The 25,018-nt window shown below is 42.2% G+C and overlaps 1 long non-coding RNA gene across 1 annotated transcript; it reads left to right on the top strand.

Annotated features, from left to right (window-relative positions):
• The first annotated feature begins 3,310 nt into the window (after positions 1-3,310).
• LOC137326934 (uncharacterized) lies at positions 3,311-23,040 on the top strand. The gene is made up of 3 exons (XR_010964302.1): positions 3,311-3,396; positions 19,910-19,982; positions 22,054-23,040. It is a non-coding gene; the product is annotated as an uncharacterized lncRNA (long non-coding RNA).
• Positions 23,041-25,018: the final 1,978 nt, after the last annotated feature.

Genomic DNA, 25,018 nt, shown 5'->3' with positions numbered 1-25,018 from the left:
TGTCTTCCGAACAACGCATATAACAACGCTCTTGTTGAAACTCCCAGTACTCATCACCAATAGCTAATAAATCCAAGACAATAATGTGTATTCTTCTTAAATTGCAAAAGCCTGTTACCAATAAATGATCATGCTTCGGCACTTTAAATGCTAAAGATGCTGCATTCACTCCCAACGGATTAAGCCATCACCTCGAATACAGGGGCGTGCCATTAAAACAAGAATTCAATCCAAATAAGAGGCGACATATTTCTTATTATTGCTGCACTGAAATTAGCGACAAAGCCACAGGGATTTGTAAAACATGAGCGCAATGTTAGAATCTCAAGCTTCAGGAACCTGCAACAACTGCATCCGACAGAAAAATAGTGTTCGTTGCAGAATTAGTCTGTTGGGATCATATGAACTGGTGTCTATTCTAACTTCAGATACGCTACAAAGTCACCATAGTGTTTACAGCGACGCAAGGTACTAGCATATGCTCGTGCAAAATCCCAAATGCACATGCGATGAACCTCGAAAAAGATGTTTCACACCGAACATTTCGGATGTGTTATGTATTTTAAACGTCTAACACACAGCTGCTTTGGAACAAGTATATAACTGCATTAATCAAACATTTCATTAACTTGTCAACAAACCTCAACATTTTTTTTAAATATAAAGGCAGACCATCTTTACTAAGATTGAAGTGGACCTGCCGTTCTTTTTAGTGAAGGCAATTTGGGGAGATTCAGGAACGGGGTAGCGGGTTGTAGTCTTTCAAATGTAATTACTGCATTTGACAATCATTTCTCAAGCCTGGACTTCTATCGTCCTGGCTGTAGCAATACATAGAAAGATTTTGCTGCAGTCTTTTACGTGTTCTTTTATTGCAACGCAGCATTTAACATTCGCTGAATCACAATTTCCAACTTGATACCCATCGTAAACAGAGAGTAAACCGGTGTCGTGTATAAATTACACCCATATTCTCCATCGTTTTCGACAAAAAGGTTTGGACTTACAAATTCTTGTTCGAAACACGTACGGATGATTCCTGCTCATCACAATGTTTTGCAGTAGTCTTTCAAAAAGAACAGTTTAAAGCGTAATGGGCAGTTGGTTTTTTCATGCGATAGAGTACAAGTTATGTTTATTTGCGTGTACAATACTGCAAATTTTATTTTAAATTACAATTTACAAGTCCCCTACCTTGAAATGCAAAGAAGAAAAAGAATCCCAGAATCCCGATGCTGTGCACCACGTAGAAACGCATCGTATTCTCTTGTTAAAACAATCCAGACAAGGATGAAAGTCCTTCTTGGAATCCCACGAATCCGAGTCCCTGAATGCAATGGATACAGTGTTACACTGCGATTCCGATCCCTCAACGTGCCTCTTCCCTCCAGTAAGACAAGTGAGAAATTTACAAACAGCGGAGCTCCCGCGCAACAACGCCACTCAGCGTCCCGAATCTCAATTAACTCTTACCACCACACACTCAGCAAGAAGAACAGCTTACACCGATTTACTATTTCTACTGCAATTCCATCAACAAACATAATTAGGGCCACGCGACAGTAATATTTTAATTTGTTTTTTTTTAAAAGTAGAGATACCATCAAACTGGAGCACTCCCCCTTTTCACTTGGTACATACTCACTCCCCTCCTCTCACGCACTGGCTCACATAAAGCAGCATAAACACGATCTCAGAGAGGGGTTACACGTTCCACCGACAGCCCTTATCCAATGCCCGTTAGGGGATTCCTAATTAGAAAGCGTTTGTTTTATTTTTTAATATACGCTCAACGAATTCTGATTTACACAAGTGGCCCTTTCTTGATCTGAAATAGAATTGAGGTCTAAGTATTTATAAGTCCTCTCCCCCCTTCTTTAGCATATGCTCGGTTTGGTAGATCCATATCTGTAGTTCTCTGTGCAAGAAATGACTACAAGCGTGAGCAGCGTAGAGCCGCACCATTTCCTCACAGGGAGAAGGTGCACCTGCTCCCGGCTGGCCGCCCGCCCACATTGCGAGACATCACCTGCGCTCTGCAAATCTCCACACGCCAGGGCTGCTGTTGTGCACATGTACACGCACCCTCACTTTCCAGTGCCACTGCACCTCATTTTACAAAAAGTGTTAATTCTATACACCCCGTGATTTTACAAAACAAAAAAAGTGTGCATAATAATTATTAATGTAAGGAATCTTACAACACCAGGTTATAGTCCAACTGTTTTATTTGAAAATCACAAGCTTTCGGAGGCTTTCTCCTTCCTCAGGTGAGTGAGTGACACTCGCTCACCTGAGGAAGGAGAAAGCCTCCGAAAGCTTGTGATTTTCAAATAAAACAGTTGGACTATAACCTGGTGTTGTAAGATTCCTTACATTTGTCCACCCCAGTCCATCACCGGGATCTCCACATCATAATAATTATTAAATAGAGTTAATGGTTTTTAGTGCATTTAAAATCTTCCCTCATGGTAAACATATTAAAAAGGGACGTACAATATTGGAGATAAGTTACTGAAATTCATAATTGATGTCCTTCAATTTAAAATTCTTTCCTTATGTTGGAAAAAACTTAAATAGCTCCCTCCTCTTCCCTAACTCTTGCAGTTTGGAAAGAACTTGCATTTATACAGCGCCCCTTACAAGCGTGGAATATCCCACTTTTCACTCCTATTACGATGGTGAACGTTCCCGCTGCTATAAAACTTATCCAAAACACTCTTGTTAATCAACGTTATATAATCCCCTGTTATAAATAATTCGTATGAGCTTATTCTCAAAATCAGGACAACTTTAAATTACTTGGTGATAATTGTTGCGGCGACACTGAGCAGAGTTGCTCACTGGTATGCAAGTACAGCCGGTCTTTTTAAAGATTAAATAGGAAGCAGGGACTATCTCTTCAATATAAAGCTGGTATTTATTTACTTATGTTCCATCAGCAATGATTTGAATTAACACTGACCTATTACACCGAACTGCAGCCCCACCCCAATCAAAACAGTTATTTCAGGGCAGTGTTGGAACACCTGTGATATCGGATACCGTTAACTGCGGGGATCCGGACCAAGGGATATCAACATTATTTTGGATTTGTGACAAGCAATCAGAAGCCTAATGTTCCGGATCCACAATTAATTTAGCTTTAGTATTTCCCAGTTTACTCCTCCAGCCTGCACATACCCTTAGGCTTATTGCATAACCGACCGAAAATATTAAGTGGTCGTGCAATTTGCACAGGGTTAATATAGACCGCCAGCATTTTTAAGGTTCTTTTCACGTTCAGTGATTAAAACCAGCACCGACCGGACTCAGCCCCATTCTTGCATTACTTTGGGAGTCTTACAACCTGCAGTTGCTTTAAGGGACTGAATCTCCTCCCCCACTATTTTGCGGGTAAGGTTCTCATATGATTCGGAATTTCTACTCTGAGTGTGCAGCAGCGTTTCATCCTTCAGTGTTTTTTTTTTCTTTTGTGTGTGTTTAGGCCCCCCTTTTGTGAGAAGGGGGGTTGTCAGGGCGTAACTTTATTTTTTTAAAAACATATCAAAACACCAACTAATAAGAGTCAAATAATAGCTTTATTATAATGATCAAGGAAGCACTCCACTCCCTGCGGTGCCCACCGGTCGAGGAAACATCCCTTAGTGTTAGTGCAAAGAAACAGGTCATTTAGCCCCACTTAATCCAACCCACCCTTCTGGCTAATGTCCATAGCTTCCACTATGTCCATAGCATTCCACTTTTTAAAGCAACTATCTATTTTAAAACAATTTATGGACTCTGTTTCATTAATGGTTTGTAGCAAAGAATGTTACATTCTAAGCATCCTTTGTGTAAAGGAAGGTTTTCATCCCACCCCCACAATTCTGTAATTATTTTCTTTATATTAGCAACAGGAGAAAGGAGGCTGAAAGTGGTTCTGAGGGAGGAGGTGGGGAAGAAGTAAGGAATGGTAGTGGCCCCTGGGAGGTTGCTGGAAGTGAAGTTTTAGGTGGGAGAGAGGAGAGTGCCACCTTGAACTGGAGGGGAAGGAGTGACACAATAATCTGTTCGGGTTAGAATGTGAACAGTAGCTTGGTGATCTGGTCTGGAAAGGGTAGAATGCCTCAGTGATCTGGGGTTGGAGGGGGTAGAATATCTGTGAACAGTGGGGGGTGTGGAGAGGCGAATGCTTGTGAATGTAAAATAAAGTAAGGGACTATAACCTCACATTCCCCCCTGCCTCCCCTCTCCAGAAATGTACCACCAGCTTGGGTTCCTGTCGATGATGTCATAGAGTTAGAGTTATACAGCATGGATAGAGGCCCTTCGGCCCATCGTCTCCGCGCCGGCCATCAAGCCCTGTCTACTCTAATCCCATATTCCAGCATTTGGTCCGTAGCCTTGTATGCTATGGCATTTCAAGTGCTCATCCAAATGCTTCTTGAATGTTGTGAGGGTTCCTGCCTCCACAACCCTTTCAGGCAGTGAGTTCCAGACTCCAACCACCCTCTGGGTGAAAAAGTTCTTTCTCAAATCCCCTCTAAACCTCCCGCCTTTTACCTTGAATCTATGTCCCCTTGTTATAGAACCCTCAACGAAGGGAAAAAGCTCATTGGTATCCATCCTATCTGTGCCCCTCATAATTTTGTACACCTCAATCATGTCCCCCCTCAGCCTCCTCTGCTCCAAGGAAAACAAACCCAATCTTCCCAGTCTCTCTTCATAGCTGAAGCGCTCCAGCCCTGGTAACATCCTGGTGAATCTCCTCTGCACCCTCTCCAAAGCGATCACATCCTTCCTGTAGTGTGGCGACCAGAACTGCACACAGTACTCCAGCTGTGGCCTAACCAGTGTTTTATACAGCTCCATCATAACCTCTTTGCTCTTATTCTATGCCTCGGCTAATAAAGGCAAGTATCCCATATGCCTTCTTTACCACCTTATCTACCTGTTCCGCCGCCTTCAGGGATCTGTGAACTTGCACACCAAGATCCCTCTGACCCTCTGTCTTGCCTAGGGTCCTCCCATTCATTGTGTATTCCCTTGCCTTGTTAGTCCCTCCAAAGTGCATCACCTCGCACTTTTCCGGGTTAAATTCCATTTGCTTTCCGGGTTAAATTCCATTTGCCCGGAAAGCAAATGGAATTTAACCCGGAAAAGTTCATTTAGCTGCATGAAGAAAAAATGCAATCCTTTCCCATGGTTGTTGAAATTTAGGGTAGAGTCCCTATCTATTTTATGCTCTAATGTTTGGCTGAGAACCTTAAGTCACATAACTTCTTTTAGGGTGTGACTTTAGGGTTAAACAGAATATTCTGACAAATGGCATCAAGTTATTCCTCTAATCCCTCAGTGTTTTTTTTATGAAGTTCCTCATTTCTGGAGCTTTTTAGCCCATGCACCACAGATGATATTTCCACCCAAACATCATCTCATTTAGTTTTTGATCAGTCGTTTCATGAATTGCAGATCAATAAGGTAGCTTTAATAAAGACAAATGGTCTTTTCTCATTCACTGGTACAAACTTTGACAGAATGTATTTTACAAATTGGTTGAAATGAACAGCCATGCTATCTGACTGAGGACGAATGAAGACTTTTCAATATCCTGCATCCTGTATATTTCCATAAAGATGACTGCTTCAAAAGTCATTAGTTACAGAGTAGTAGAGATAGCACTGAGAATCTACACTAGAACACATTCTAATTTATTACCTCCTGTCCTGTTGAGATATGCTCAAGTCTATCAGATAAAAATAGTTTCTGACTGCTAAACATACCCTCATGTCAGTTATGTACCAGTTTTTAAAAGCCCTAAGCATCTATAGAGACTGTACGGAGATTCCTACATGGTAGGCTAACATGGGTGGTTGCATCGTCTATGGTGCTTTTATTCTTAATTTATATTTATCACAATCTTCGCACCACTTTTCCACATCTTACCCAGACCAGTCCATCAATGCTACTTACACATTTCTGACAAGATCCGTGAGATAGCTATTTGTGAGCAAATCATGCAATTGACGAATTATGTCTGCTCTCATATTTCAGGGCACCACAAATATAAATTGCCAGATTACCCAGTTTCCAGCCCTTGATTCTCATGGTCTACTAACAAATCCATTTCTTGTGTGCGGTTTTAATTAACTTCTTTGATCTAGAGGTTTTCTGAATGTCTCTATCATTTTTTTTGGCTATCTGTAGGTTAGACATTGATCAATTTCAGTACCAGGAGTCCTTTATCGGTTTCAAATTGTTGATGCTAAATGCATGGTTTTAAGTTCCAGCTATCAATCCTATTATCCTGTCAGGATTCAAAGGGTCATTATCTTGTTCCTTCTCCTTAGTTCTTTGGCAGTGCTTGAAGTCTACATATGATCTTAGTGACAAGATATCAGTATTTTCATACTGATTTCAGCTGCAGTGCGCAATACCCAGCAACCAGTCTAATCAATCATTAACAACAGTTGCACTTTTTGGGTGACGAACTACCATTGTATAGAGTGACATTCGCAAAGTACAATGCTTCTTCCTTGCAATTTATAATCCTCCCATCTAGAGTGAGTTGTCACAGAGAGATATCAGGCTAGAAGAAATTCCACCCCATATATTCCAGAGAGCTTGATATATAGTGCCCAACCTTACCATTCAGCCTTCAGTCTTTCTGCTTGAAGTATATTCTCTGGGTAGGTGATGAATGTCCTGTCACTATAAGATGACCTTCATCTTTTCCAAATGTGCTTGTTTTATTACTCCAGTGTGAATCAGAAATGTGAGTTAATTATCAGTATAACACTGCAACATACTCAAGTGACTTTACCCCTAATTAACATGGGGGTAATGGCCTTTTTACAGCACTTGACCAGCAAGTTTGCTATTTGGCATTTCCCAGCCAATGCTGTGGATTTTACTGGAGAGGCTTTTCTGCACTTTTGGGATAATATCTGTAAGAGTGTCCATTTTCCCCACAATGGAATTGCATCAGTCTTATCCATAATAGCATAATCCTGCCATTCCTGATGCATCTATTTAATTTTACTCACTAAACTTACCTTTCAAAGTGCCTTTTTAGTAGGAATAAAGACAACTTGTTTTATTGCTCCAGCATGAATCAGAAATATGAATACATTTTTTGTGTAACACTGTAAAATACAAAGAGGGCAGGGGGAAATTGAAAAAGGATATAAGAAGGGCAATGAGAGACTATGAGAAAAGATGAGCAGGTGACATAAAAGGGAATCCAGAAATCTTTTATAAATATATAAAAAGTAAAAAATAGTTAAAGGAATGGTGGGGCCGATTAGGGGCAAAAAAAGAAATCTTATGGAGGCAGAGGGCATGACTGAGGTATTGAATGAATACTTTGCAACTGTCTTCACAACAGAAGAGGATGAAGTTAATGTCACAGTAGAGGAGGGGGAGTAGAGATATTGGATAGGATAAAAATAGATAGAAGGTGCTAAATGGATTGGCATCACTCAAAGTTAACAAGTCACCCGGTCCAGATGGGATGCATCCAAGGTTGCTGAGGGAAGCAAAGGTGGAGATAATAGAATCTCTGACCACAATCTTTCAATCCTCCTCGGATATGGAAATAGTGCCAGAGGACTGGAGGATTACAAATGTTATATCCCTGTTCAAAAAGGGGAGCGGGATAAACCTGGTATCTACAGGCCAATCAGTATAACGTCAGTGCTGTAAAAACTACTAGAGACCATTGTCAAGGTCAAAATTAATTCTCACTTGGAGGAACATAAGTTAATAAGGGACAGCCAGCATGGATTTGTTATAGGCAAATCGTGTCTGACTAACATGATTGAGTTCTTTGATGAAGTAACAGAGAGGGTTGATGAAGGTAGTGCAGTAGATGATGTAAGAATGGACTTTCAAAAGACATTTGATAAAGTACCACATAATAGACTTATTCAGAAAATAGAAACACACAGTATTAAAGGAGCAGTGGTACCTTGAATTGGTAATTGGCTAAAGGAGGCAGAGAATAGTGGTGAATGGATGTTTTTCTCACTGGGGAGAAATATACAGTGGGGTCCCCCAGGGGTTGGTATTATGACAATTGCCTGGACTTGGGTTTTGGGAGTACAATTTCAAAGTTTGCGATGATACAAAACTTGGCAACGCAGTAAATAGTGAGGAGAAGAGTGGCAAACTTCAGGAGGACATAGACAGACTGGTAAAATGGGAAGACATATGGCAAATGCAATTTAATACGGATAATTGAAAAGTGATGCACTTTGGTAGGAACAACATGGCAATGCAGTATAATCTAAATGGTATTATTTTGAGGTGCAAGAACAAAGGGACCTGGTGGTGCATATTCAGAAATCTTTGAAGGTGGCAAGGCATTTTGATAAGGTGGTTAAGAAAGCGTATGGGATACTTGGCTTTGTAAATAGGGGCATTGAATTCAAAAACAAGGAAGTCATGCTAAACCTTTACAAATCACTTGTAAGGCCTCAGCTGGAGTATTGTGTACAATTCTGGACACCAAGGCCTTGGAGAGGGCACAGAGGAGGTTTACCAGGATGATACCAGGGATGAGGGACTTCAGTTATGTGGAGAGACTGGAGAAGCTGGGATTGTTCTCTTTAGAACAGAGAAGGTTAAGAGGAGACCTAATAGAGGTATTCAAAAATTATGAGGGTTTTTGATAGAGCAAGTAGGGAGAAACTGTTTCCTCCTGATGACTTAAAATAATTGGCAAAAGAACTAGAGGAAATTAGGTGAATTTTTTGCACAAAGAGGGTTGTTAAGATCTGGAACGCACTACCTGAAAGGGTGTTTTTTTTTTTATTCGTTCACGGGATGTGGGCATCGCTGGCAAGGCCGGCATTTATTGCCCATCCCTAATTGCCCTCGAGAAGGTGGTGGTGAGCCGCCTTCTTGAACCGCTGCAGTCCGTGTGGTGACGGTTCTCCCACAGTGCTGTCAGGAAGGGAGTTCCAGGATTTTGACCCAGCGACAATGAAGGAACGGCGATATATTTCCAAGTCGGGATGGTGTGTGACTTGGAGGGGAACGTGCAGGTGGTGTTGTTCCCATGCGCCTGCTGCCCTTGTCCTTCTAGGTGGTAGAGGTCGGGGGTTTGGGAGGTGCTGTCGAAGAAGCCTTGGCGAGTTGCTGCAGTGCATCCTGTGGATGGTGCACACTGCAGCCACAGTGCGCCGGTGGTGAAGGGAGTGAATGTTTAGGCTGGTGGATGGGGTGCCAATCAAGCGGGCTGCTTTATCTTGGATGGTGTCGAGCTTCTTGAGTGTTGTTGGAGCTGCACTCATCCAGGCAAGTGGAGAGTATTCCATCACACTCCCGACTTGTGCCTTGTAGATGGTGGAAAGGCTTTGGGGAGTCAGGAGGTGAGTCACTCGCCACAGAATACCCAGCCTCTGACCTGCTCTTGTAGCCACAGTATTTATGTGGCTGGTCCAGTTAAGTTTCTGGTCAATGGTGACCCCCAGGATGTTGATGGTGGGGGATTCGGCGATGGTAATGCCGTTGAATGTGAAGGGGAGGTGGTTAGACTCTCTCTTGTTGGAGATGGTCATTGCCTGGCACTTATCTGGCGCGAATGTTACTTGCCACTTATGAACCCAAGCCTGGATGTTGTCAAGGTCTTGCTGCATGCAGGCTCGGACTGCTTCATTATCTGAGGGGTTGCGAATGGAACTGAACACTGTGCAGTCATCAGCCAACATCCCCATTTCTGACCTTATGATGGAGGGAAGGTCATTGATGAAGCAGCTGAAGATGGTTGGGCCTAGGACACTGCCCTGAGGAACTCCTGCAGCAATGCCCTGGGGCTGAGATGATTGGCCTCCAACAACCACTACCATCTTCCTTTGTGCCAGGTATGACTCCAGCCACTGGAGAGTTTTCCCCCTGATTCCCATTGACTTCAATTTTACTAGGGCTCCTTGGTGCCACACTCGGTCAAATGCTGCCTTGATGTCAAGGGCAGTCACTCTCACCTCACCTCTGGAATTCAGCTCTTTTGTCCATGTTTGGACCAAGGCTGTAATGAGGTCTGAAGCCGAGTGGTCCTGGCGGAACCCAAACTGAGCATCGGTGAGCAGGTTATTGGTAAGTAAGTGCCGCTTGATAGCACTGTCTGACACCTTCCATCACTTTGCTGATGATTGAGAGTAGACTGATGGGGCGGTAATTGGCCGGATTGGATTTGTCCTGCTTTTTGTGGACAGGACATACCTGGGCAATTTTCCACATTGTCGGGTGGATGCCAGTGTTGTAGCTGTACTGGAACAGCTTGGCTAGAGGCGCAGCTAGTTCTGGAGCACAAGTCTTCAGCACTACAGGTGGGATGTTGTCGGGGCCCATAGCCTTTGCTGTATCCAGTGCACTCAGCCGTTTCTTGATATCACGTGGAGTGAATCGAATTGGCCGAAGACTGGCTTCCGTGATGTTAGGGATATCGGGAGGAGGCTGAGATGGATTATCCACTCAGCACTTCTGGCTGAAGATGGTTGCAAATGCTTCAGCCTTGTCTTTTGCACTCACGTGCTGGACTCCGCCATCATTGAGAATGGGGATGTTTACAGAGCCTCCTCCTCCTGTTAGTTGTTTAATTGTCCACCACCATTCACGACTGGATGTGGCAGGACTGCAGAGCTTTGATCTGATCCGTTGGTTGTGGAATCGCTTAGCTCTGTCTATAGCATGTTGCTTCCGCTGTTTAGCATGCATGTAGTCCTGAGTTGTAGCTTCACCAGGTTGGCACCTCATTTTTCGGTACGCCTGGTGCTGCTCCTGGCATGCTCTTCTACACTCCTCATTGAACCAGGGTTGATCCCCTGGCTTATTGGTAATGGTAGAGTGAGGAATATGCCGGGCCATGAGGTTACAGATTGTGCTGGAATACAATTCTGCTGCTGCTGATGGCCCACAGCGCCTCATGGATGCCCAGTTTTGAGCTGCTAGATCTGTTCTGAATCTATCCCATTTAGCACGGTGGTAGTGCCACACAACACGTTGGATGGTGTCCTCAGTGCGAAGACGGGATTTCATCTCCACGAGGACTGTGCGGTGGTCACTCCTGCCAATACTGTCATGGACAGATGCATTTGCGACAGATTGGTGAGGACGAGGTCAAGTAAGTTTTTCCCTCGTGTTGGTTCGCTCACCACCTGCCGCAGGCCCAGTCTAGCAGCTATGTCCTTCAGGACTCGGCCAGCTCGGTCAGTAGTGGTGCTACCGAGCCACTCTTGGTGATGGACATTGAAGTCCCCCACCCAGAGTACATTTTGTGCCCTTGCTACCCTCAGTGCTTCCTCCAAGTGGTGTTCAACATGGAGGAGGACTGATTCATCAGCTGAGGGAGGACGGTAGGTGGTAATCAGCAGGAGGTTTCCTTGCCCATGTTTGACCTGATGCCATGAGATTTCATGGGGTCCAGAGTCAATGTTGAGGACTCCCAGGGCCACCCCCTCCTGACTGTATATCACTGTACCGCCACCTCTGGTGGGTCTGTCCTGCCGGTGGGACAGGACATACCCAGGGATGGTGATGGAAGAGTCTGGGACGTTGGCTATGTCAGGCTGTTGCTTGACTAGTCTGTGGGACAGCTCTCCCAATTTTGGCACAAGTCCCCAGATGTTAGTAAGGAGGACCTTGCAGGGTCGACTGGGCTTGGTGTTTTGCCGTTGTCGTGTCCGGTGCCTAGTGGTCCGATGCCAGGTGGTCCGTCCGGTTTTATTCTTATGACTTTTCGTAGCGAGATTTTACAACTGAGTGGCTTGCTAGGCCATTTCAGAGGGCAATTAAGAATCAACCACATTGCTGTGGGTCTGGAGTCACATATAGGCCAGACCGGGTAAGGGCGGCAGGCTTCCTTCCCTAAAGGACATTAGTGAACCAGATGGGTTTTTACGACAATCCGGTAGTTTCATGGATGCAGATTCCATAGGAACTTTCAAAAGGCAATTGGACATGTACTTGAAGAGGATTAAGAGCTCCAACAACACTCAAGAAGCTCGACACCATCCAAGATAAAGCAGCCCGCTTGATTGGCACCCCATCCACCACCCTAAACATTCACTCCCTTCACCACCGGCGCACTGTGGCTGCAGTGTGCACCATCCACAGGATGCACTGCAGCAACTCGCCAAGGCTTCTTCGACAGCACCTCCCAAACCCGCGACCTCTACCACCTAGAAGGACAAGAGCAGCAGGCGCATGGGAACAACACCACCTGCACGTTCCCCTCCAAGTCACACACCATCCCGACTTGGAAATATATCGCCGTTCCTTCATCGTCGCTGGGTCAAAATCCTGGAACTCCCTTCCTAACAGCACTGTGGGAGAACCGTCACCACACGGACTGCAGCGGTTCAAGAAGGCGGCTCACCACCACCTTCTCGAGGGCAATTAGGGATGGGCAATAAATGCTGGCCTCGTCAGCGACGCCCACATCCCATGAACGAATAAAAAAAAAAAAAATTTGCAAGACTATGGAGAAAAAGCTGGGGTGTGGGACTAAATTGGACAGCTCTTTCAAAGAGCCAGCACAACGGGCGAATGGCCTCCTTCTGTGCTGTAAGATTCTTTGGTTCTAACTTTAAGGCTGGTGTAGTTTACATATACTGCACAATGGCTCTGTGAATAAGATAACATGCAACTACTCAAAGTTCAGTTGAACTTTTAATTTCTATTTGAAGTCAATATCAAGTGAAGGATCTATGAAATAGTCTCTAAGTGACAATGGGGGTAATTTTAACCCCCAAAAATGGGTGGGTTGGGGCGGACGGGCAGTGAAAATAGTACGTTTTTGGATTGGGATCGCATCCCGACTCCAACGCGCCTACTTCCAGTTTTGACCTAGGCACGTTAGGATGTGCGTGTGAACAGGTACCCGAAAGTCCCACCGGCAATTAAAGCCAGCGGGCCGATATTTAAAGGGCCAATTTAGGTAGTTGAAAAAAGGGGATTACTTTTGTTTTGGATTCTGCAACAAAATCAAATTTAACTTCTACTGAACGTGCCTCCCGTGGCATTTGAAACACACCATTGAAATGGAGGCGAGTTGCAGCTGAAGCTCATTTGGCCCTTCAAACCTGCGACTGTCACATCTGAATAACAGGTGAGGTTTTGCAGCTGGGCAATCAGTTCTTCCAGACAAACCTTTGGCTGGGAGTTCTTTGTGTTTAAACTGAGATTTCTTTGTTGAGATTGAGAATTCATGTGTTCAGGCAAATTTACCTACATTTTGATCCTCTCAAACTGACAAGATCAGATTGGGGGGAATGCAATGGATGTATTCCACGGTACATCTAAAGAGGAGGTACATCAACATCCATGGCAGACACTGTGTGCAGTTCTGGGAGTTGCAGGTGCACAAGACAGAGGTGTGCAACAAAGACCTGGAGGAGAGAAAAGAGGGTACAACGGAGGGGCCGAAGTTGCAGGAGGCACTCCCCATGTGAGAGGGTCTACATGCAGAGGCTGAGCTTCCTGGGCGGAGAAGCAGTGCCTACGCAGGCTCAGATTGAGTCAGTATGTGGCCACAGACATCTGCGCGCTCCTTCGTGAACAGCTGCTCCCAGCTGGGCCTGGTGGTCACAAATTGCCCGTCGCAGTTAAAGTCACCATTACCCTCAATTTCTTTGCCTCCAGATCCTCCTAAGGCGCTACCGGTGACATCTCCAGGGTCCCTCAGTCATCTGCACATAAGTGTATACGACAGGTGACAGATTGCTTGTTTGCCAGGGCATCTGTCTACGTCAACCTCCCCTGCGACAACATCAGCCAGGCTGAGAGGGCAGTGGGTTTCAACTCCCTGGCTGGCTTCCCACAGATGCAGGACGCAATTGATTGCACACACGTAGCAATCCAAGGAGCTCCAAATGAGCCAGAACTGTTTATAAACCGAAAGGGATATCACTCAATCAATACACAGCTGGTGTGCAACCATCGGAGGAGGTTTCTGCAGGTGTGCACCAGATTCCCTGGAAGCTGCCATGATTCCTTCATTTTGCGTGAGTCCAACATCCCGGATCTCTACCATACACAAGACAGACTTAAGGACTGGCTCCTTGGAGACAAGGGATACCCCCTGCAGATGTGATTCATGACACCTGTGAGAAACCCCACCAACGAGGCACAGCAGCAGTACAACCAGAGTCACATCACCACCAGGTCTGTCATTGATCAAGACATAGGAATTTTGAAGATGTGCTTCAGATGCCTGGAAAGATCTGGGGGAACCCTTTAATACTCTCCAGCAAGGGTGTGCAGAATAATAATCATGTGTTGTGTCCTGCTCAACATAGCGCAGCAGAGAGGGTTACAGGTGGAGGAGCTCGAATGTGCTCATGAAGCATCCTCATCTGCCGGTAACATTGAAGAAGAGGATGAGGAGGAGAAGAACGAGGAAAATTGTAAGCAGTGTAGACGAAAACATAAAATTACAAAGCGATATTGATAGATTAGGTGAATGGACCAAACTGTGGCAAATGGAATTCAATGTAGACAAATGTGAAGTCATCCACTTTGGATCAAAAAAGGATAGAACAGGGTACTTTCTAAATGGTAAAAAGTTTAAAAAAAAGTGGATGTCCAAAGGGACCAAAGGGTTCAGGTACATAGATCATTGAAGTGTCATGAACAGGTGCAGAAAATAATCAATAAGGCTAATGGAATGCTGGCCTTTATATCTGGAGGACTAGAATACAAGGGGGCAGAAGTTATGCTGCAGCTATACAAAACCCTGGTTAGACCGCACCTGGAGTACTGTGAGCGGTTCTGGGCACCGCACTTTCGGAAGGACATATTGGCCTTGGAGGGAGTGCAGCGTAGGTTTACTAAAATGATACCCTGACTTCAGGGGTTAAGTTACGAGGAGAGATTACACAATTTGGGGTTGTATTCTCTGGAGTTTTGAAGGTTAAGGGGTGATCTGATCGAAGTTTATAAGATATTAAGGGGAACGGATAGGATGGATAGAGAGAAGCTATTTCCGCTGGTTGGGGATTTTAGGAGTAGGGGGCACAGTCTAAAAATTAGAGCCAGACCTTTCAGGAGCGAGATTAGAAAACATTTCTACACACAAAGGGTGGTAGAAGTTTGGAACTCTCTTCCGCAAACGGCAATTGACACTAGCTCAATTGCTAAATTTAAATCTGAGAAAGATAGCTTTTTGGCAATCAAAGGTATTAATGGATATGGGCCAAAGGCAGGTATATGGAGTTAGATCACAGATCAGCCATGATCTTATCAAATGGCGGAGCAGGCACGAGGAGCTGAATGGCCTACTCATGTTCCTATGTTCCTAAAATGAAGATGGGGACCCCATCACCTAGCAGCCATGCACATCGCTGCCCGTGATTCCAGGGACTCATTCGTCATACCAGAATTAGTGGGGAGCCAAGGGGCTAATGAGAGTGAGGAACTTAAAGTAATTAATATCAGTAGAGAAAAAGTGCTGGAGAAACTAATGGGATTTAAAGCCGATAAATCCGCTGGACCTGATGGCCCACATCCGAGGGTTCTAAAAGAGGTGGCTGCAGAGATAGTGGCTGCATTAGTTATGATCTTCCAAAATTCCCTAGATTCTAGAACAGTCCCAGCGGATTGGAAGGTAGCAAATGTAACCCTACGATTCAAGAAAGGAGGGAGAGAGAAAACATGGAACTACAGACCAGTTAGCCTGATATCAGTCGTTGGGAAAATGCTGGAATCCATTATTAAGGAAGTGGTAACAGGACGCTTAGAAAATCATAATATGATTAGGCAGTGTCAACACGGTTTTATGAAAAGGAAATCGTGTTTGACAAATTTCTTAGAGTTTTTTGAGGATGTAACAAGCAGGGTCAGATAAAGGGGAACCAGTGGGTGTAGTATATTTGGATTTTCAAAAGGCATTCGATAAGGTGCCACATAAAAGATTTTACGCAAGATAAGGGCTCATGGGCTTGGGGGTAATATATTAGCATGGATAGAGGATTGGTTAATGGACAGAAAACAGAGGTTGCTTCCTTCTGTCAGCCAAGTAGAGAACTTCCCTCCTGCTTCTGATACCAGCCAGTAGCAACTCAAGGGAAGTGTCGCTGAAATGGGGTGCTGCCTTGAATTTATGATGCTGCATTTTCAATGCTCCTCCTTCTTCAAAATCCATTTTAGCACTGGCCCTTTAAATACTCCAGTTTATAGCACATCATGCTGGTGCGCAGCACGCCTGCTTTGCAGCTTGGAGACTCGAAACCCGGAAGTAAAATTAAGGGCCTTCAATTCATGGCTCAAACCTACACGCAAAAACTTTTTCCCGGTTTCCCATGCAACTAATCACCCACCTGCTGATTTCCCGCCACCATGCTGAAGTCATGCGCAGTGTCTCTAAGAGCTCCAACTATACAGTAGGACATGCCAATTGCACCAGATGTGTAATGGGGTGATTTGGCTGAAGGATATTCATGTGTTCTTACCCTCATCCTCAGTTTGAACGTGAACTGTTCTGCCTGGTTTTGGCATCTAAAATGTCTTTCTAGGTACCATGATTTTTATTGTCTAATAGGATTGAAATCTCCAGGACAACATGGGTGATACCATGCAGACTCTCTGGAATGTAGATTGTGTTTATTCAGTTATCCATACTGCAAAGTATAATATCAAATTGTTTTTAACTATCCCAATGGGTTAACTTATGACTTGTCTTATCTTTAACTCTAATGACTGCTGTGTCACTGGTGTCCCTCCATTCCACCATTTCTAGTTCCTCCAAATATTGTGTAGTGGTACTTATGCATTTAAGCTCCCTTCCTAACAGCATTGTGGGAGAACCGTCACCACACGGACTGCAGCGGTTCAAGAAGGCGGCTCACCACCACCTTCTCGAGGGCAATTAGGGATGGGCAATAAATGCCGGCCTTGCCAGCGACGCCCACATCCCGTGAACGAATAAAAAAAAAAGCTAGCTTGTCATGTACCATATCTTCCATTCACCTTTCTTGGAGTAGTTAATGGGGTGATATTTTACAACAGGGTCATGCTGTCGTAAACTAAATACATATTTTGTTTTTACCTGCATGTCACCAGTTTTGTCTTTAACTCAGTATACATCTCATCCATTTTCATCTTTAGGCCATTGACACATTCTTCATCCTTTGTAATATTTCCATGACGTTGACCTATTTTCGTCACTCATTTCAAAGTGACATCTCCCAAAAGCAGCTCTTGCAATTTTCACCTGGATTTATTTGCATTGACTGTCAGCCTAAATTTTCTGTATTAGTTACTGATTCTCAGCATGGACTTGTTATAACTGTTGCTGAATCGGAGTCTACGTTTTTCAAGTTATATCCTTAATTCTTGTACCAAGCGTGAGATTGGATTCAGGTATGGTGAGATTCATGAGGTCCTCACAGCCTTATTTTTAGTTTTGATGGCTGACCCTCTCCTCATCATCAATGACAGCAGGCTGCTCACCTTCACCCTTTTCCACAATGTATAATGCAGAAACAAAGAGAGAAAATATCTGAAACAAAGGGGTCTTACCCTTAAAAAGAAAAGATGACTTTGTCACATAATAATTTCCAGTACACATATTTGCATTGATTTCAGCCTCAAGACTTCCTACCAACTCTTCTGCTTCCTGTCTAAACTGCATATGACTCCTGAGGTAAAAACACAGTTGTTCATTTTGGTTGGAATAAGGGCTTTCCAGTAATCAGCCACAAATCAAAACATAAATGCCACATGAAAGACTATATAAAAAGTCCTTATTTAATTATTCTCTGTAGCAAACAATTGTATTTTGGGATGTATTCATTAAACCTTTAATTGTTTATGTGGACTATCAGAATCCAGGGAGCATAATTAATTAAGGATGAAACTGAAGAACGGAAGTCACTAGTATGGTTAAATCAGTATTAGTATTTTGTAATAAAAAGCTATAAGTAACAGAAAAACAAAACATAACAACACAGTGGAACAAATAAAACATCACATTCAATCTTCGATCAAATTGCATTTTAGACAACACAGAAGATGAATTCACAACAGATGATACAGAATAAGTACAACACCATTGAAAATGACCATATCAGACATGAACAAGAAGTAGCATAACAACTGAAAAAATATAGCTACCTTCTGGTGAGTGATGACAATATGGAACACATGCATCAACAAACAGAAATGACAGAAACTGAAAACTCTAGCCGAAAACACTGAAGAGACACCAGAAGTAGAACTAACAACATAATATATAAAAAATAATAGTGCACAACTGTAAAGGTTCAAATTTCTGTAAAACATCAAACCTCATTATAGATACAAAAGGAAAATGACTAAAAATGCAATAAAATGAGTGCATAGAGTAAAGAAAGAAAGATTACATTCATATAACACCTTATCACATCTCAAAACACTGCACATACAACAAATTACGGTGCAATTTTGAACATATGATCTTATAAAAATTAATCAGAGAAAGAATGACTAATTTATCTATTTTTGGTGATGTTGGTTGAGAGAAATGTTGGGCCGGATTCCCTGTTCTTCATTATGTGGGCACCATGGGATCTTTAGCTGTCAACTGTACAGGGCCTCAGTTTATCATTTCATTCAAAGGATGACAGTGTAGCATACCCTCAGTACTGCACTTAAGTGTCAATCTAGATTTTGTGTTCAAGTCCTGGAGTGAAGCTTGAATAACATTGACCAATAACATTCTGACTCAGAGCTAAGTATGACAGCCATAGAATCACAGTATCGTAGAATCTTACAGCCCAGGAGACCGCCATTCAGCCCTTCGTGCCTGTGTCAGCTCTTTGAAAGGGCTGTCCAATTTAGTCCCATAACCCTGCAAATTAGTCCTTTTCAATTACATGTTCAGTTGCCTTTTGAAAGTTCCTATGGAATCTGCTTCCACCATCCTTTCAGGTAGTGCGTTCCAGATCTTAACAACCCTCCGTGTGAATTTTTTTTTTCCTCATTTCCCCTCTAGGTCTTTTGCTAACTATTTTAAATCTATGACCTCTGGTTACCGACCCACTTGCCAGAGGAAACAGTTTCTCTCTACTTGCTCTATCAAACCCCCTCATTATTTTGAACAACTCTATTAGGTCTCCCCTTAACCTTCTCGTCTCTAAGGAGAACAATCCCAGCTTCTCCAACCTGTCAACATAACTGAAGTCCCTCATCCCTGGTTTCATCCTGGTAAACCTCCTCTGTATCCTCTCCAAGGCCTTAACATCCTTCCTAAAGTGTGGTGCCGAGAATTTTACACAATACTACTCCAGCTGAGGCCTAACCATTGACTTGTAAAGGTTTAGCATGACTTCCTTGTTTTTGTATTCAATGCCGCTATTTACAAAGCCGAATATCCCATACACTTTCTTGACCACTTTATCAACATGCCCTGCCACCTTCAAATATTTGTATATATAACAAGAAAAGCAATGGTCCTAATACCGATCCCTGGGGGACCCCACTGCATGCTTCTCTCCAGTCAGAAAAACACCCGTTCACCACTACTCTTCCCCCTATCCCTTAGCCAATTACGTACCCAAGTTACCACCATCCGTTTAATCCCATGTGCTTCTATTTTCCGAATATCTCTGTTATGTAGATGTTTAGGATTGAATTCAGGATGTAATTATACAGAGGTGTTCTCATATAGTTTCAAGTCTAAACTCATAATTTATTGGTGGTAGTGATGTTAGGTAGTCACTGAAGCAAGATGTTTCTTTATATAAGTGTTCTTTAAATCAAGTTTCATTGTACAAGTATGTGTAGTTACAGAATAACATAAATCATTACAAATACCAAAATTAATTTTTTGTGTAATATAAATATATAATGTCAAACAATTAGAATACTACAAGATGGCTTGGATTACATTTTGCAATGAATTAATCATTTTAAAAATTATATTGTTTTTGCTACTGATTGGGGGAAGGAATGTCGGTGCTTGTGAATGGAAAATTCTCTTTCCATTCTTAACCTGCAGTGAAAACATCAAACACTCCCAGGTCAGTTTTAGCTCAAGCTTGATGCATTCTTTACTCTTCCCATGCCTTTATCTCACTTCAGAAGAATACATCTGCTGTACCAGTGTGAATTTTTCCATTTCCAAACCAGCCTTCTTGTAGCTTCTATGAGGCTTAATGTCCTCAGTACGACTGAGCTACTGTAGGTCTTATTTGTGTGTTCAGGAATGGTAATTTTGTGATTTGGTATTAATTAGACAGGCATTAACTTTTGCTCATGCTCTTAAACTTATACTTTGACAGAAAAAATGCATTAAAAGAAATGGATCATACAGAGCAGGTTTCAGTAAGGATAATTTAAAAAAAAACACTCAAAAAATTGCATTTAAAAGACCAGAAAAATGACTTTGCTTCCTGCTGTGCCTGAAAATCTGGATACAACGTTGAGACCCCCAACAAGCACAAGTGAAGGAAGCCTGCATTTGAGGGTCGGGGGCCTGCCCAGTTTTATGGGTGTATTGTAGTAATGCACGTGATAGATTTACACCCAAAATTCCATGATCTTTTAAGCCACGTAATTTGTTTGTCCCCAGATTACAGGTGTATCTGGGTGCAAATGTGGAAGAAACTCCAGGCCAGTAAAATAAAATGTCTATAAGGATTATCTCAGCACCTATAACACAAGAGCCAAATTTGCCTTGTCTTTATGCTTCAGATTGGGCTTGAGACGAACTATAGAAAAAGAAGTGATCTGGAATGGTCAGATAGAGTGATCAGATCAAGTACACAATTCTGAACTGGATTTAATTCCAAATTTCAGCTTCCCATCAATAGAGACTCTTCCATTGGGGAGGGGTACTTCCTCAGGTTGATGGATCAACAATGGCACTGATACATATCACCCAAATGAGCTTTAGATCTAGAAATGTAGCAAGGCACAGGGAACTTTAAAAAGGGGAGGAAATGAAGGGGGCTGGGAAAGGCATAGATCCCAGAAATATTTAATATTTAATAATTTAAGATACAAATTGCATAAATAACAGATAAACAAAAGTTGTAATCAGAATACTGTACAAGTGAAAACAAAGATTGTTGTGCTATAACTGCTCAGAAATTATTCAAAGAAAAGGTCAAACAAGACTGGAGTCAACAAACCATTTTTTTTATCAGTAAAGACCAACACCTCAGAACAAGAGCAACAATGGTACAAAGCTCAACCAGCAATAGGTCTGAATATAACAGCATCAATACTGAAAAACGGTCCTGACAAACATCAGCAGAGCATGACAAATGATTTACAAGCAAAAATCAACCACAGAACTGGAGCAGTAACACTATATCGAATCATATAGACATTTGGGGCTGCAGCCAAAATCATGTAAACCATTGGTCCCTGCAGAGGACTGAATGAACAGCAGCAAAAGCAAAAACTACAAAAGCTTTATTTTTCACACAACCCAAAATAATGAAAACAATTTAAAATATGACACCACACAACAATTTCTGTCAAGCATGCAAACACGGGGGCAGAGTTTGTATTGATATTTACCACTCAACATATGTCCATTAAATTATAATCTCATCTTATACAAATAGGACTTAAATAAAAAAAAGTTCAGTTCATTCTAATAAAAGGTATTTAGAAAGACAATTGTCTTGGTTTTCAAGAGTAGTAGCCAACAGACAAAAATGAATTTCATCTGGCACAGGTGAAAAAAAAATTCTGTGGCTATTTGTCAATATCTATTTGTCCTTAGCCATTGGGTGTCATGGCAAGTCGATGCTTTGTGTGACCTTTTACTTTGGAGTAAACAGTAGTTGGGATAAGATGGACAAGGTATTATTTTCTGAAAAACAAAAAGACTGAACTTTCTCCACTGGTGTTTATTTGCAACACTGGCTGGTCACCCTGTGTCATACACCATTGTGTTAATCTGTGGAAGGTACAGGGGTATGGGGACCTGTTTCTTTCATTCTGTTGTCTTTGGGTAGGTTGATCCCCTAGACTCTTATAATTTAAACCTGAATCTTCTTTTTACTTTCCTGATAATGATGCATCTCTTGCTGTATGTGTTTTCTGAGAATGTCTTTTACCTTTATAAATTCTCTGTAGGAAACCCCTGATGGAGTAAAAGACTCATTTCATTTATCACCATGCCTGCTGATGCCCCTATGATGCACTGATTCAAGCTCTGCTGGACATCCAATATACTATACTCCAACTAAACTTGAATATCTTGACTCACCTTGTATGGCTATGAACTGTGTTGCTCTTCACTTAGCATACATCCCATAGCAAAGAATCTGTTGCTTAATATTGTAATTCATATATACTTATATGTGTTTATTTTGCTATGCCTCATTATGTCTGAATTAATAAAAAGGTTTTAAAGTCATGGGTGAAAAGAGAACAGCATGTAGACTCATGTACATGGCTAAATGAAAGTACCTATCAACACCTTTTGAAATAAATGTTAAATATAAACAAACCAAAATACCACTGGGCACTATACTGTGTACCGCTCAGCTTCTACAGGCTAAAATGAGAGAATATAAGTAAAGATCACCATAATGTTAGACAGTGCAGGCATTGAAATGTAGCCTTGGGACAGAAGTTGCACCATTGTTTGCCACACAACTAACACCTATGACGAGTGGAAAATTGGGTGAATTCAATTTTGTTCATTGTTCTTGCTCCACTCCAAAGAAAAACAATTATTTATATGGAAAATTGTATGAAGCTTTACATAATTTAAAATTTGTTTTATTTAGATCCTTCTTCATTTTAAAAGTTATTTCCTGGCTTCTTTTAGGCTTGCTGTATCATAAATGATTTCCTATCAGAAATTTAAAAGGCGGGCAAGCTAGCCCTATAGCTCTGTTTATGACATGCTGTAAGAGATGTGGGGGATAAAAGGATGAATTATCCTTCCTCTTCGTACCTTCGTTTGAAGGCCAAGCCAAAAGCAAGAACTTGCTGTGTAGAGAGGCACATAGCAAATCCTACTACTCTATATGTAAAGTGTCGGAACACAGATGTTGAAACAGCCATGCAGCATTTCAGTGCTGTAACACTATGTATATAGTAGATGATTAAAAGCATCACTAAAACTGCTTGGTGTAAAAGCTTGAGCTATATTATATTATATAATAATACACTTGAACAAGAAGTATTTGAAAAGTGTTATTAAAAAGTTCAATTTAAATGCTAAATGGCAAGGTCTGAGTTCCCATGGGGATGGGGCAAATTCTGATTGAGTGTATGCTCCAGCCAATGCTTAGCCCATTGAACATTAGTAATTTGAAGCAGTATTCCTCATGATTTATAACATTCCAGAAAATTGCATTGTCCATGACAAGTCTATCATCAATGTACATTCATGCCCTTTTAAAAAAAATTATGCTGAATGATTATTAAGATTTGCATTTCTCAATTTCAAAAGTACTGCAATGTCAATATTAAACACTCCTAATTTGTTGTGTGCCCATGAAGGTGAGTGAATAGATCGGAAAAATGGATCACTTTTCAATTTCAGACACTTCAGTATCAAGCACTTTCATTTCAGGTAAAGCACAGTCAGCTGTAGAGTAAAGCATCTTCTTTTCTGCCTCATCAATGTGCCTCAGCCCCAACCTCAGAAAATCCCTTTATGCTGAGCCAGTGTAGTATTTTCCACTTCTCACACCAGCTATCCTGTGAGCTTTCTGAGTGAGATTGCCTGATTTGGGGCAGTTCAGTTCTGTGGTCTACACCCACAAGAAACGGGATTTGGACTCCTCCGACTCATTTTGCAAAGGGCCATCTTAGCAATCAGAGAGGTTTCAACTCATTGGCAGGGTTATGTAAACAAAGGTCCCACAGATTTAAAGTCAGTGTACTAATGTACTGTGTGACCCAGTCCTCACACACTTGATCTTTCCCTCCATTATAGTAAACAACCAATGTTAACAACAGCTGTGACCTCAGGAAAAGACACCGTACATAGCTCAATCTTTCAATAGAAATAATTATGCCACTTTTAGTACAGTAAAAATGCTAATTTTTAATATATTTAAACATTTTTAATTGTTCCTAACATATATGATATTAATAACATTACCAACTTGCTAGTAGTGAGATATATAAACATAAAAGAATAACATGCTGATTGGGTGTCCATTCCCTATATTATCAGGTGAGGATGCCTGAAGCCTAGAATGTGTCAGAGACACCCAACATATTCCAATACAGGCAGTTAGCACAAATCGGGTTAGAAGTCTGTGCACGATCTGGTCAATCAGCTCATTTATTGAAAATTAGATGGTCGCCCCTTAATGTGGCTGGAGAGCCTGAGCAGCACTGTACTGCACAATATCCATTTATAATGGTCGCTGAAAGTTGGGCGACCATATTAAAAAAATTAGAAGTTGGGCGCCTCTGACCCCCTGCTCCCCTTGCCTGGTGCTCCACCCATGCCTCTGCCCCCCCCCCCCCCCCCCCCCATGCAGGTCCATTCACTCACACTCTGCCCCTGAGCACAACAGACAGATAGCAGCCCTTCACTGGCTGCTGTAGCCTAACATGCTACTCCTGTGTTCCTGGCAATTTGTGAGATGTGCCTGGAGTATCACAAGATTGTGCTGACCTTCCTTTATCTGCTTATTTGTGTGGATGTGCATGCAACACCAACACATCAGACTGCATTATTCACAAATCCAAAGTGGTCCAGTATCGTCTAGTAAATTATTGTTGCTTCTCCCACAATTCCCCATCAGTCCTATTCTTTTTGAGGAAGGATGTCCTCCAGGATTCAATACTCTGCCCTGTTGGCTATTACAGAAAATATTTGCTTTACCTCAGGGAACGAGAACTCTTTTTCACTGTTTGGAAAAAAATTATTTCAATGAAACAATTTTAAATATATTAGAAGGAATGTTGTTATGTCAACATGCACTCAATAAAATAATCATATAGCCAGTACAAACAGCTTATAAAAGTCTTTGTCATCTGGATAAAGTTCCTTCAATGTCCATTTAATTTACAGTAGGGACCAGCACTATATGCTTATTATTGGCAGGCTGGCTTTCCATTCAAGTGA

Source organism: Heptranchias perlo, chromosome 11 (assembly GCF_035084215.1).
Source record: "Heptranchias perlo isolate sHepPer1 chromosome 11, sHepPer1.hap1, whole genome shotgun sequence".
NCBI classification, from domain to species: domain Eukaryota; kingdom Metazoa; phylum Chordata; class Chondrichthyes; order Hexanchiformes; family Hexanchidae; genus Heptranchias; species Heptranchias perlo.
This window is presented reverse-complemented; position numbering and strand designations above follow the sequence as displayed.